At 36.9% G+C, this 14,981-nt stretch overlaps 1 protein-coding gene across 3 annotated transcripts in view; it reads left to right on the top strand.

Annotated features, from left to right (window-relative positions):
* The window catches only part of LOC139691872 (uncharacterized), a 694,584-nt gene that overhangs the window by 513,152 nt on the left and 166,451 nt on the right, over positions 1 to 14,981 (top strand). The window lies entirely within an intron of this gene.

Raw genomic sequence — 14,981 nt, 5'->3', positions numbered from 1 at the left:
TTCTGATGACTCCTAGTCATAGTTATTGCTGGTAAGAGCTCCTGTTAGGGTCACCCATGCCAGAATTGTTGAAGGTTAGCAGCCAGACAAAAGGCAGTCTGCTCAGTGTCTCAGTGAGGCTGAGACACTGAGCAGACATCTAACCCAAGTGGGTCAGCCATTAACTAATGGTGTCCCGTTAAAAACACCATTGAGGAAGGCTATAGGTAACCACCTCAATCATCCATCCCAAGAATGCCATGATGAACAAAATGGAGAAAATGAGTCCTGGCAACTGCGACTCAGCCCAATCAAGCATGTATCATGCCCAGCAGCAGAGGAGGCAAGGCTCTTGCGGTCGTCATTTCACAAAATACTTAAAACCAAACCAAAACCAACTACAACAGCAGCACAGATAATGCAGAAAAGGACCAAACTAATTAGGAACTTGGAATGTAAGAATAATATTAAGGGCAGGAAAATTTGAGAATAAAAAGCAAGAGATGGAAGGAGGAAATATAGATTTTTTAGGGCTGTGCGAGGTGCGCTGGAAGGATATTAGGAATTCATTTGGTAATAGTTCTAGATTTTTATTTAGCTGGAAGACTTCACCAGATCAGTGTTATTTCTTATTTCAGAAAATGGAAAGGCAGCCATAAGAGGGGACTATAGAACACTAAGTTTGATATCTTATGCAGCTAAAGTAGTTCTTTGGACCATCAATAAAAGGATGTGGATTAGGGCTAATGATTACTTAGGGGATGATGAGTTTGAGTTTAGGAAAGGAAGAGACAGGTATGATGATGCTGTAGCAGTAATGAGGTTACAAATTTCCACCACTGGAAAGCCACTAGGGTGTATGGCAGGTGGAGAAAACCATTGGATCCTGGAACACGAAATATTTAAAAATGTCAAACTATTTGATGCATAACTAGAGAAGATCAACAAACATTGGACGCAATTTTGTTCAAAGATTGACTATTGGAGTTAACATATGAAAGTTTGATATATCCATCATTTAAATGCAAATTTATTTGGCATGACTGAATGCTTTCCTTGTGAAACCTTTCATTCCCCCCGTAGAAACTAAACTAATTGTCAATATTTTAAGATTGTTGTATTTTCATATCTATAGTTATTATTATCAATAATCTACCAGTTAAATCTAGGTTTTTAATGGACCCAAGCTACAAAGGGGTACAGTGTAAATTTTATTCTCCTTCCTAACAAACACAACCCAATATCCTGTGCTACAGTTGGCCCCTCTTTGACTCTGTATACATCCTTACTCCCTTCATTCCATCCAAAATTTTTATCGTATTCTTGCCCCTTCCTCATTTGATAAACATTCTCCACTCTATCAAAGTCTTAGCACCCCTTCGCCAATCAATATCCTTTGGATCCATTTTTCCTGCCTCATTATGATTTCTCCCAACGATCCCCTCACCTTCCCCACTATACCTTGCAACTCCTCATTTGTTTTCCTTTCTTTCCACTTAACCTTCTCCACACCCACATTTCAAAAGCCTCCCATCTAGGCGTATCATTCTGTTTTAGTGATCATGTTTCTTTGCTATACAAAACTATGCTTCATATCAAAGATTTAATGAGCCCTTTCTTAACATCCTTACTCAATGTCCCTGTCATCAATTCTCTCCTCCTTATAAAAGGTTCTTTGCCTAATGCAATTCTACTCCTTAAGTCCCTATTACTTTGACTATTTTGGTTCAGAACACTTCCAAGATAGGTAAACTGTTCCACCTGCTCTAGTTTTTGTCCTCTTATTTTAATGTTGGAAATAGCCATTTTCCTTCTTGAAAACCAAATAACCTTGGTTTTATTTATATTTACCCTCCTTCCATACCTATCATATTGACTTTCCAAAGTGCTTAGCAGAGTGTGCGATCCCTTTGCTGACTGACAAACTAAAGCTTGATCATCTGCAAACCTAATTTATTTTTTGAATTTCCCAACAACTTTCATTCCCTCATCTCCAGTTCTTCCCGTGCCTTTTCAATCATTTCCTCTTCATATACTTACATATAGGAAACCCTCATCTTCCTAACCCTGCCCATTCAGACTCCCCACCTCCACACGTAGATAAGCAATCTGACACATGTACAGGTTGTGGATAAATCTCCTATCCCTCCAATCTGCTTCTATTTTCTGCAATATATTCATTAATTTTTCCAAGTTTATTATGGTATGCAGAGATATTCATACCTGTATTAAAATAAGAGTTTACTTTCTTACTCATATTTCAATAAATTGAAGTCCAATAAGTCTTGGTTGGAATTTTTCCGAAAGCTTTTATGTTTTATTAGCAAAAGACCTTAATTTATTCAAATTACTGTGCCGCCATGTATGTTCCATCAATTCCATTAATGCTGGTTTTAGTTTTCATTTTAAAAACTAAACAAGAATTCTGAGCAGTTTTGTGTCATCTAGAAATCAAATTTTAGTTTGACATAGGGAATTAATGAAATTATGTTGTTATGTGGCTTGACTATGGACTTTGGATTTTGCTTCTCAAGTTAGGAACACTACTACACACAGAAAATGTTGGAAATTGCTTTGCTTCCCATAGCAATTATTAATAGTAGATCACACCTGAAAACATCTCTCAAGAAACTCAAAGATTATGTCACCGCCTGTGTTCATGCAATACCAGTCTTCTGAAGTGTGTATGAATTTTATGAGATTTTCAGAATTTTAATATGCTCCAAAATGTAAAGTCTGTAAAAAAATGCTGCAATGCTCAATGCAATTTTTTTTATCTATTGAACATGAGAGAGTGTAACTAAGGCTGTTACAATAATATGAAATTATGGAGGAGTGACAGATCTAAATCATTAAAAAATGGTCCATTGAGCATGGACTAACAGCAATGGAAGTTTGAGTTTTGAGACCATCCCTTATTCAACAAGTTAACATGTTGGGGAGTTTATGTGGATGTTCTGCTATAGTGGGAAAATTGTTTGTCTCAATGAAGAGGAACAACTCATAAGTAATATACCCTCATTTCTCTCAGCTCTCTGTTGCAATTATGGTGGCAAATTCAGGTAATGAGTCACCCAAAAATCATGAAGAGTAACTTTCACACTTTTTCAATCCTTGACATATTTCACCAAAAGTTGCTGACCTTCCCATTCCTTAACAGTATTGAAAAGTGTAAAACGACTGTTTATTTACTGAAATAACACTGGTGACTCACCATTAGTGTGCTTGAATAATCCTCCCTAAAGATGCGTGGACAATGGAACGACTTAAATCAATGTTTCCCAAACTTTTTGAGTCACCATAAATCCATACTTGGATACATAAACCTATACTCAATACCCCCCAATCGATAGCTTTAAAATAATGATCAAAAACATAAAACAAAATAACCAAATGAGGAATATTGAAATAATCAAATTAAAAAAAATAGCTAATCAAATGTTTATTTAGGAATTGATGTATGGTTTTCATATCACATGTATGCCAAAGGCTTAACACCAAATATAAGGAAATAAGGCGAGAATATGTTTAAATTATCAAAACAAATATTTTAAAAAAACCTTTTTTAAAAGTTTACATGTCTTTTTTTACTTGAATTAAGCAGTTATATAACATTAACATTTCCAATTTATGAAAATAGAGTAACCAATCATGTTTTCTTAAAATTAGTTAAACAATTAAGTGACAATTGATTGTAGTTTTTAATGGTCTAGAAGTTATTTAAGGAGATTCTATTGCCTAATTTAATAACATATTTCCATCTAATAATATTTTAATGGAATGGATGGGCTTGATGACCTGAAACCAGATTTTCCACCGCCCGGTTTAATGTCACTTAGCAGGAGTATTAAATCACCGCATTCACAAACGTGAAGTCTATTTCTCTGCTTGGAAATAAGCTGAATGACTGCATTAAAACTACTTTCCACCAAATATGAAGTCGGAAATGCAAGAAGGAGTTTTTTAACCACCATCCATCATGCAGGATAATGATCGGAAACCTCCTTCTGTAATCAAAACTATTGATAAATTATCTTAAACCTTATTTCAATTCACGTCATTTTGCAGTCTAATTAATTCTTCCTCTAATTATCCAATTTCCTTAATATCTACAAATGGATTCATCACCCAGTCTGGGATTTCCAACAAAAAAATCCTCAAATTGCTGCATTATATTTTTATGCAAGGTGGCGAAATGGTCACAAAAGACTATCAAATCATTATCACCTATACTAGCTTGCTCTTTTACCTAAACCAGGATAGGAAGTGATAAAGCTAGCAGTGACTTATGTTTAGCTTGAATAAAATCAATTTGGAAATAAACACAGTCACCGCAAATTTTGGCTTTATGAGGTTAGTATCATTTCCCTGAAATTTTAAATTCATTTCATTGAAAATTGCAAATTGTTCAGGCAAAAATGTAACGTCACTCCTAATTTCTTTAAGGTTGTTGCTTAGAAAAGCATTTTTCTCCATACAAAACTGCACGGCAGTGTCAAAAAGATTGTAGAAGAGCCTTATACAATTGCATTTTGATAGCCAACAAATTTTCGTGTGTAGTAACAAACATTTGAAATCTTGGTCCTTCTCATCACAACACTCTCAAAAGAGTCGATCATTAAGAGCATTGGCTTTGATTTTGCTTACCACTTTAATTACTATGTTTAAGGACTTGTGAAGGCAATCACCCAGTATTTTAGCCACTAGATGTTGTGAGTGAATGGCACAATGTATAGCAAAAACATTTGTTACATTTTTCTCAAGTATTCAATACAACTATGGTGATGACCAGTCATTGACAGAGTCTCCATCTGTCACAACTGCAAGTATGTTAGAAAGTGGATTTTTTTGCCCCTGAAGAACTGCTCTGAGATACAAAATATTGACTCCCCTTTAATGTCAATCTGATTGCCTTGGGAACAACAACTCTTGAGGTAGATTTTCATCTTTAATAAAGCATTTGTAAGTCAGAACACAGATTCATTGCATGGCAAAGTTGACTCGTCCAACTATAATGCAAATTCCGTTGTTCTCAGGTTGCTGCCACATTTTCAGCCATTTAATCAATTTGCCATTGAACTAAAGTGTTGCTTAGAGGAATAATTTTAATTGTATTATATGGTGGCTTATGAAGAACAGTACTCAGGAATTCAATTACTGCCGATTAGATGAGTTCTTCACCAATTGTATGTGGCTTTCCAGTTTTGGAAATTAATAGTAAAATATTGTATGATACACGCAAACCATCAGTGATACATTTTGAAACATTGCACAACATACTGGAAAGTGTTGGGCGATTTTGCACTCTGTCACAAAGTGACTGAAAAAATGTTCTAGTGCTATCTGTCTCGTCGGGATGTGCCTTCCTAAAATGTTCAATTAGTCTGGAAGGTTTCACCGCCTCATTTGAAAACATCCTTTCGCATACTAAGCACATAGTCAGGTGCTTGTTTATAAGGACTCCATAAATTCTGTTTCTACAATAAGGGTTTAAATATTAAAATTGGCTAAAATAAAATTTAATATATGCTAGCTAAGTAGAATACACGTATGAGTTAATGATAAGATGAGGATTCAGTCGTTAAGTGGTTGCTTTATAAAATGAAATTACTAATAGACATATGAAAAACATCAATACAAAATATTTATGTGCTTGCGGCATAATTTCAAACATGTATAAACAAGAGTGAATATATGTATTTGTTCTGCATACCTGGTATAAAAAAGGAATTATTTACATTTTTTTGCTCTTGAACGGTAGTAGTTTTAATTCAGTTAACTGAACATATCAATACAATTTATATATTTCGTATACGTAAATAGTGTACATTTCATATACAAATGCAATACATTTATCACGCGAGCGCGACTTCGAAAATGGTGCGTAGGGAGTTTGTGCCGGAGGTCTGCACATGCACCTTTTCCGTCTTTCATAGAGAAACCAAACACTCGGCTGCAAAGTAAGCTCCTCTCAATTTCGATTAATAATACTAATGTAGTCAGTTGAGGATGAAATAAGATTTCTTTGGCGCCTTTTCTGGTTTTGGCTAAATTGGCTTTGGTTCAATATTTGGATACCTGTGTGTGCGTTGGTTGAACTAAAGTTTATTCCAAAGCAAGGCCACCTTTTCATTTGATGATTAATAAATTAAGAGGCAATTTTTGAATAAATATGTTTACCACTCAATTTACTCATGAAGGTGAAATATTTCCAGTTTTCTTTTTATTCTAAGAATTATTGTGAATATTACCCTTTGTTCGAAAAAAGCTATGCTTCAAGGTGATGCACAATGTCAGCAAAACCGTGACTTAGATCAGTGAACCAGGAATTCATTTAATTGATATCTAGCTGACAAAGGGAAAGCTCAATTGTATATATGTACACAGTATGAGAGGCATGGTCCTCTTTTTGAACTATCTGTTACCATTTCATGAAAATATAAACAATATACTGGCCGTTTATTTTCGAAATATACTTCGCCATCATAAAATAATACAAAAAATATGTAATAGTACTATAAGAAGAATGATATCATGCGATGAATGAAAAATAACTTACCAATACAGCCTTGATGATATCGTTGGAACGGAATGGTTTGGAAAATGATTATCTAGGGGAATATTTGATTTAAAACCACCGAATCTAATTATCAGATGAGCTGATTCCTCTCCGGATTCATATACGTTGTATTCACACTAAACCTTGTTGCCGAAGTACTCAGTGTCGTGAAGTTGTACCAACGATAGACCAAATAAGATTACACCCCTTCAAAAATTTTCCTAGTGCGAGAAAAGCTTGGAAATATTTTTCAACCATTCATACTCTTTATATTACTTTCAGATTCGGGAAAAAAGTAAACTTCAAAAATGAAGCATCAAAACGGATACAAAACGAAGGTTACCAAGCCTTCACAAATTTCACATTGTGAAGACCCTCCTGCGGGGTGCCACCCCATTGCCTCTTTTCCTCTCCATAGACTAGAGCACCGCCCCACGGGGGGTGGTAGCGCCCACTTTGGAAACCACTGGCTTAGGTTGTTGTTGGCATTTTAATCACACCACCTAGACTTCATTTAATTAAGTCATGTCGCTAATCACTCTCACTCTTTTACGTTGCAAAAAATAACAGTGATGTGGAAGATATACCTCCTGTCCGTGGTGATATAAAAGGATAATTCCCAATCGAAAAGAAAGGGGCATTGGGATGGTGCGGTGCCCAACGTACTGACTTCCCTCCCTGAGGGCTTGGGTTCGAAGCCCAGCGGCGACAGATATTTTTCAGCGCTGTCTCGATCCAAGGTTGAGCGTCAGCAGTCAGATGGGACGTTAAAGCTTAGTGTCTTGGCGGGTGACCCCTTGACGCCTTTCGTTAAGAGTAGGCTAATGCCTGGTTTCTCTCCACCCTTCATTCTTTAATGTCCACCTCTAATGGCGCAACCCCAGCTGCGGGTGGCCTTCCCTAAAACTTCTAATATTAGAAGGAAAAGAAATGTAACCTTTTAACATTCCTGGAACCTCTTTATTCTCCCTAAGGCTTTATAAAATCTTCTCAGAACCACGTCAAAGTAATTGTTTTATAATAATTAAAATAAAACCCACCTTTGCTGCTGAGTATAATGCTTCCATTTTACCTTTTTAAGGGTGAGATAAAATTCTAATGATGCCATTGCTGCCAATAAGCAAAACTAGGCATTAAAAGGCAAGTTTGCTTTGCCAGATATATTTCATAACTACCATAGCTACTTATATAAGTATCCCAATATAACATCTGGGCATAAATCATACACTTTAAGAACCTCTGAACCCTCCAGTCCAGTTTTTCAAAAAAGAAATAGATGCATATTAAAGGTATGCATACAAAATTATTTTTTTGTAGAGGAGTGAATTTAAACAGTTAATGATTAGATTATAAAAATTTGTTACCAATTAGAGCTAGGCTTTGGGTACACCATATGGAATGTGTATTCTTAAAAAAATACCACAAAAACTTTGGCCATACATCTACCCATGATTTACACATTTCCCTTAGAAATGTCCTCGCAAAATTTCTTCCCATAGAAGTACATGATTCTATGATCTACCTTTGAACTTTCTGGTTCATCAGAAATTCCTGTTTGGAGTGAGTTTTGATGTTTTCTCTTCGCTTGAAAATTAAGTGATTGCAAATGATGGATTCATTCCATTGAAAGCTTCCTCGTGTTCCATGCCTGAATCCAAAAGAAAAATACTGTTTTTAGAATTTTTTTCTTTATGTCGGAAAAACATCGCACATGAATTTGGCCAGATATCTCCAGAGGCCAGATATCTCCTATCGACCATCGCCACCAACTGTGTCGAACTTTTAAGTTGAGGTGTGCACACATACAAATAAATACATAAATACGAGGGTCATCCGGAAAGTAGTACCCGTTCGTGCCGCATGAAGTGCTGACGACGCGAGTAGCCGCTGGACGAGGTCAGATAGCTTCAGTGGCTTGTCTGCCTTCTCTGAGCCAAGTTGCGTGACGCTAGCATTGCCTGTGTTGTTTCTGTGATTGTTTACAATGTTTAAAAAAATTGAGAACGCCGCCAGTTGTGAAGTGAGGGCAGTGATTAAATTCCTCAATGCAAGAAACGTTCGCCCATGTGATATTCATCGCCAATTAAAGGAGGTGTATGGAGACAATGTAATGGACGAGTCGTCTGTTCGGCGGTGGTGTCGCAACTTCAACATGGGGAGGGGGAACACACACGACGATGAGCGTTCGGGGAGACCGTCTGTCATTACAGAGCAACTGGTGAGCTCAGTTGACGAATTCGTGAGGAACGATCGGCGCGTCACAATTGATGACATCTGTGAGCATTTTCCCAATGTTTCTCGAACAATTGTTCATGAAATTGTTAAACACCATCTGCATTATGCAAAAATTTGTGCAAGATGGGTCCCTCGCGTATCTCAATGAGCTGGCGGCGAAGGACTATGCAGCAGGAATACAGAAACTTGTCACACGTTATGACAAATGCCTTAATTTGCTTGGAGATTATGTTGAGATGTAGTTTAAAGTATCCTCTTTCAAATAAAATTTTTTATGTTTGTTAATATTTACTTTTGTGTCTTTATTTCACGAACGGGTACTACTTTCCGGATGACCCTCGTGTGTGTATATATATATATATATATATATATATATATATATATATATATATATATATATATATATATATATATATATATATATATATATATATACATATACCATAAAGACAGTAATCAATCCGAAGGTCGGTTTGGTAGGTGATGGTAGAGTTCACCCAGTACTAAGCCCGACGGCGTGTGAAATTCACACATCAGGGTGGGGCCAGTTCCTTTCCCTGTGCCGGTAATGGTTTCCCAGGAAGATCTGGTACCCGAAAAATTACATAGTAGAGCTGCAGGTGCCCAGAGACTTGCCCGGGAATTGAACCCGGGACCCTCTGGTCGGTAGTCCAACGCTCTACCCCTGGACTACCGCAACCCATATATATCTTGGAGATTTCATTGCTTGGAAAGAATATAATCTTCACATTCAGCTTTCATGTAGCGATTCTATGAAACAACGATTTCTTTGACTCAGTAATTGGTCCTATCTCATTATATTTAACCTAAACAAGTATATCAGAATTTTTGGCCAAATAGCTTCATGAGTGCATGCTAAATAAAACTTGTGTGATTCTTAAACAACAAAGACAGTTCAATCACGGTGAGTTTAGTAATGGGAATCCCACTTTCTTGAGTGCCCAGCACTTAAGGTATGAAACAAATTCTTTGGACCAATGGGCTGGCTTATCAAATCGTTGCGCCTTGCCCACGTTATATAATTGGAGTTTTCAAATATTCAGGGGTCAAAATGGATTGGTGTTGTTCTCTCTTAATCCCGCTCCCTTCCTTTCCTTTCCCCTTCCTTAGGCCCTTAGCCTAATCTCCAGAGGAAACAAATGGCGAGCGCTCTTTTCGAGAAGCCCTCGGGGCAATGCCAACAGAACTCCAATCCATCTGTATATCTTCTTGAGGGAGATGCTCTTTGGAGTTTTGTATTTCGTTCACTCAAATCAATACAGGAGTTTTTCCCTCTACGCTACACTGCACTACGAGTCAATGAAATTGAGGGTTTACCAATGTAAGAACGCTGTGTTTTTTTGGTTGTCCAATTTGTTTTCGCTCGTTGAAACTTGTTGTGGGCTCCTCACTTTAATTGGTTCAAATGAATCCGAGATGTGATTGTTTGTTACATCAGTTCATGTTTTCTCAAAGTACGAGGAACGAGGCAGTGTGATGCAAAAGAACTAGGCTTGAGTCGAATCCGTATCCATTGTTTTGCATAGAAATTTCATTCCCGAATTTAGAAATACTTATTTTTTGCTTCCCGATTCTAATTATACCGTTTGAAATTTTAGTTGAATACAAATTTATCTGTTTGTTTTCATATTAGTATGCATTGGTAAGTAATCCCTGCGTATTTTCATCTTTTTCCTCAACCGTTATTTAAAATTTACAGAAATTAAAGTAGATGGTGATTGCAATTTTGATTTCCAATGTTGTTAACCAATGTAAAATCTAACAGATTTTTTACTGATTTTAAATTGTATTGATTAAATTTGGTGTAATATTCAAGAATAATTATACGCATGACATCATAAGCTAAAATATCAAGCGATCTTTACCTTAGCGGGCTGTTATCTTATGCATAATGCAGGTCTTGCATATGTTATATATATTTTGTTTGAACTTAAAAGAGAGGTTCTTCTTCTACGTTGTATTATTCTTCCACAGGCCTTCCTTCGTCCATTAGGGGTTGCTGATCTCTCCGATTCTCCTTCACTTAACTCAAAACTCTAGTCATAAATTTTTGGAAAAAGAGCAATTCCCACCCGAACGCCTACTGCATTGGGAACACCGAAATGGAATGCGTAGGCTAAATTAAATACCTAGTCGTTAGCCTCACTCGTGACCTCTCCTGGGTGAAACACATACGGGAATATGTAGATAAGCTAACAAAAAATTTGGATTTATTAGAAGAGTACTTGGTAAATGTGATGAAAACGTCAAAGATAGATGTTATCTGTCGTTGATTAGGCCTCATTTAGCATATGCTGCAAGTATATGGGATTCTCACAAAGTCGGATAAATTGCCGAATCGGATCGCGTGCAGCGTAGAGGAGTTAGATTTGTAAAACGTTGTTATGATAAACTTAGTAGCGTATCCAAAATATGAGAGCAGCTAGGCTGGGAATTATTCACGGAGCGAAGGTTAAATTACAGATTGAAGCTCTTGCATAAATTGGAAGGAGGTCTCTTTAATTAGAAATTGCGTTGGAAATGTATTACTACCCCCATTGTACTGCGGTAATAGAGATCATGTCAATAAAATTAGGGAGATTAAGGGTAAAACAGATAGATTTACGATGCCATTTCTCCACAAATGATATGGAATTATAATATCATTGTTCGACCGCGGTAGGGGCATGTTCGGGTAAAATTATTCTGGTGTGTATTCACCCCCCTCCACACACCCTGGCGGTGGCTTGTAGGGTATGTATAAATAAATAAAATAAATAAGCCTTGGGTTCCCCAGATACAAAATTTTACTCCCATCAAAATCTTCCCTCACGTAGTCCCCTCTTCTCTCCGTCAATCTCCCTTTTTTCCTTTCCCTGCGCTTCCATCTTCGTTAGCCATCTACTTACGTAACCTTCCTCCCTCTTATGGATTTATTTCAATAATCCTCTCTCCTCCATCATTATAGCGTTCTTATTTTGTTTCCCTTTCCGTCCCTTTTATCTTATCATTTTTGTCCCTTTTTGCGCCCGCATCCATGTACGGATGTATAATATACGCACTGGATTCGTAAACCTGCACACACACGTGTCAAATATATGTTCATGGGATTAGTGAAGCCTGGCAAAAGTAACAACGAAAATATGCAGCGTTCAACTGAACCTAGAGATCTGATGGAAGCGTAAATTTAAATGAGCACACATCGATATTCCCTCACCGGTGAGCCAACCGTCTTCCTTAAATTGACAACTATCTCTTGCAAGTGTAATAAAATTCGTCATAAAAGCCTTTTTATGTATTCAGTAACTTTAATTTTGCTGATATCTTGATATTTTTAGATTCTCATGGATCATTTTCGAAGGTTCACGTTAAACTATGCTGTTACGGATTCTATTGCTTGGATTCTCGTTAAAGGAAAATATTTATTCATTTCAAAAATGAAAATAATTTCTTTAATTTTATATTAACACAACACGCCACTACTTTGTTGAGCATTTTTTGATAAGGCTCAGTACTACAGCCTGAACTTTGGATTATGTTAATTTTTTGGAAGGAAATGATCGAATCCTAGAATCCTGAGCTCATTTTTGAAAAGAGGCTCTTTAAACTTAAACGACACCACTCGAAAATATCACTTATTAGGTATATAATCTCCCCAGCGCCTGAAAATGATTAACAAATCATCCAAAACGTGAAAATTCACACCATGTTTTCGTATTTTCATTTAGAGTTCATATTTTTCAGGGCGAAAATATCTTCAAATATAATTTTCAATTTGTTTAAACTCGTTGCCGCTATCATAATTTATGGTGCAAAGAACTGATTATTATCACCCAAAGCTGGGAAAGAAGTATCTGCTCCGCTTCTAGCAAATGGGTAATATTAAATCAGGGATACCTTTTGGTAAAACAGAATTTTTAATCGCTCTATCTCGAACCGCACAGAATCCTCTCTTTGTTCGGATAATGATTACCACAGAGAGATTCTCTCTCGCGGAATACTTATAATGAGTAGAGAATGGGCTGAAAATTTGGGTCACATCCGTTCATGTTGGGGAACGAAATGCCATTTTTTATTTGATAGGCATGGAATGTTTTGGTATTAACAGTGTTATATTGTTTTATTCAGAATATGCTAAGCGTGGTCTAAATCGACTAATGTATCGAAAAAAATAAATCTTTGTTGGGGGGATGCACTATTTAAATATATTTACCAGTTTGATTGCATTACGTATTTTATCTTCAAAAATGCATTCAATTGACTCTTCCGATATTCAATGCTATATTTTTTCATTGAAAACAAACCCAAAGAAAGGAAATGTACCAACGTTTTGAATAATAACCAGTCAACACTCAAGATCTTTGAATAAAATGCAAAATAAAAATTATGGATTTTACTCAAAAGGTTTTGAGTGCTCACTGGTCTGTGCGAATGTTATCTTTTCGTTGCTGCGTTTTGTGTTGTTTGTAGGATGCATCTCAAAACGCCTTCTATTTTTTGTTTTTTGTGTGCGGGGAAAAATTTTGAATTTTCTCTTGCGGGGAGTGGGATATGGAGAGGCAAGAACATACAAATGGTGGAGTGGGTTCACATCTGTGCAATGTAAAAATGCATTTCTTCAATTTTTTATTTTGAAAAACTGCCCATCGAAGAGTGGCTGTCATTATGAAGGATCGCTTCAGTAACTCATGTCAAAGTGATAAATTGTATTCCTGAAAATGTTTGAAAGTTGTGTGGCGTATTTTTCGCTTTTGTTAAAATTACTATGACGGTGCAACGAGAGATTACGAGTATAGCTGTATAGTATAGTACTAGTTCAGCTCGTATAGTTGAACTCTAAGGCCAATTTAAAATGAAATTCTGCATTTATCACTTGATCAAGCTATCTCTTACAACTTAATAACGATTCAAATCTTTCGCACACGAAGGAAATCGGTTGGCCATTTCTGTCATACGTTTCCAAAGAGAAATAACTGAGTAGCTTTTCCCCGGATGAAGGCACTAACGAAACCTTCAAGATATGTTTCCACTGATTGACAAGAACAGACCTTTGATATACGTACATTTGGATGATTTTATATTAATTCAGCATATTTTATGGATTAGGAGTTTGACGCCTAACAAAAGGATTCCTCATCCAAGCGGTAATGATACCTTTTGCTAGTATTTTCTCTTGTGTAGATCTACGAGGGTCATCCGGAAAGTAGTACCCGTTCGTGAAATAAAGACACAAAAGTAAATATTAACAAACATAAAAAATTTTATTTGAAAGAGGATACTTTAAACTACATCTCAACATAATCTCCAAGCAAATTAAGGCATTTGTCATAACGTGTGACAAGTTTCTGTATTCCTGCTGCATAGTCCTTCGCCGCCAGCTCATTGAGATACGCGAGGGACCCATCTTGCACAAATTTTTGCATAATGCAGATGGTGTTTAACAATTTCATGAACAATTGTTCGAGAAACATTGGGAAAATGCTCACAGATGTCATCAATTGTGACGCGCCGATCGTTCCTCACGAATTCGTCAACTGAGCTCACCAGTTGCTCTGTAATGACAGACGGTCTCCCCGAACGCTCATCGTCGTGTGTGTTCCCCCTCCCCATGTTGAAGTTGCGACACCACCGCCGAACAGACGACTCGTCCATTACATTGTCTCCATACACCTCCTTTAATTGGCGATGAATATCACATGGGCGAACGTTTCTTGCATTGAGGAATTTAATCACTGCCCTCACTTCACAACTGGCGGCGTTCTCAATTTTTTTAAACATTGTAAACAATCACAGAAACAACACAGGCAATGCTAGCGTCACGCAACTTGGCTCAGAGAAGGCAGACAAGCCACTGAAGCTATCTGACCTCGTCCAGCGGCTACTCGCGTCGTCAGCACTTCATGCGGCACGAACGGGTACTACTTTCCGGATGACCCTCGTATTTAGAGCTCAACTTTTCTCCATCTTTTATTTTCTAGCTCATAGTAAAATTTATCGTATTTCCCATTTTATTTATTGATGAACAGGATTTTATTTCTGCGTAGAATCATAAATAGACATAGGTAATTTATCATGGCGCTCTTTCGAGTAGCAATAGTATTTAGGGGTGGCGACCGACAGCTGAGGTCATTTGGGCCATTAGGGATGTACAGGAAAGGATGAAGGGTGGAGAGAAATCCGGCGTAGTAATTAGCCTAATCTTAACGAA

Source organism: Hetaerina americana, unplaced genomic scaffold (genome assembly GCF_022747635.1).
Source record: "Hetaerina americana unplaced genomic scaffold, ioHetAmer1.1.p SCAF_4, whole genome shotgun sequence".
Taxonomy (NCBI): Eukaryota; Metazoa; Arthropoda; class Insecta; order Odonata; family Calopterygidae; genus Hetaerina; species Hetaerina americana.
This window is presented reverse-complemented; position numbering and strand designations above follow the sequence as displayed.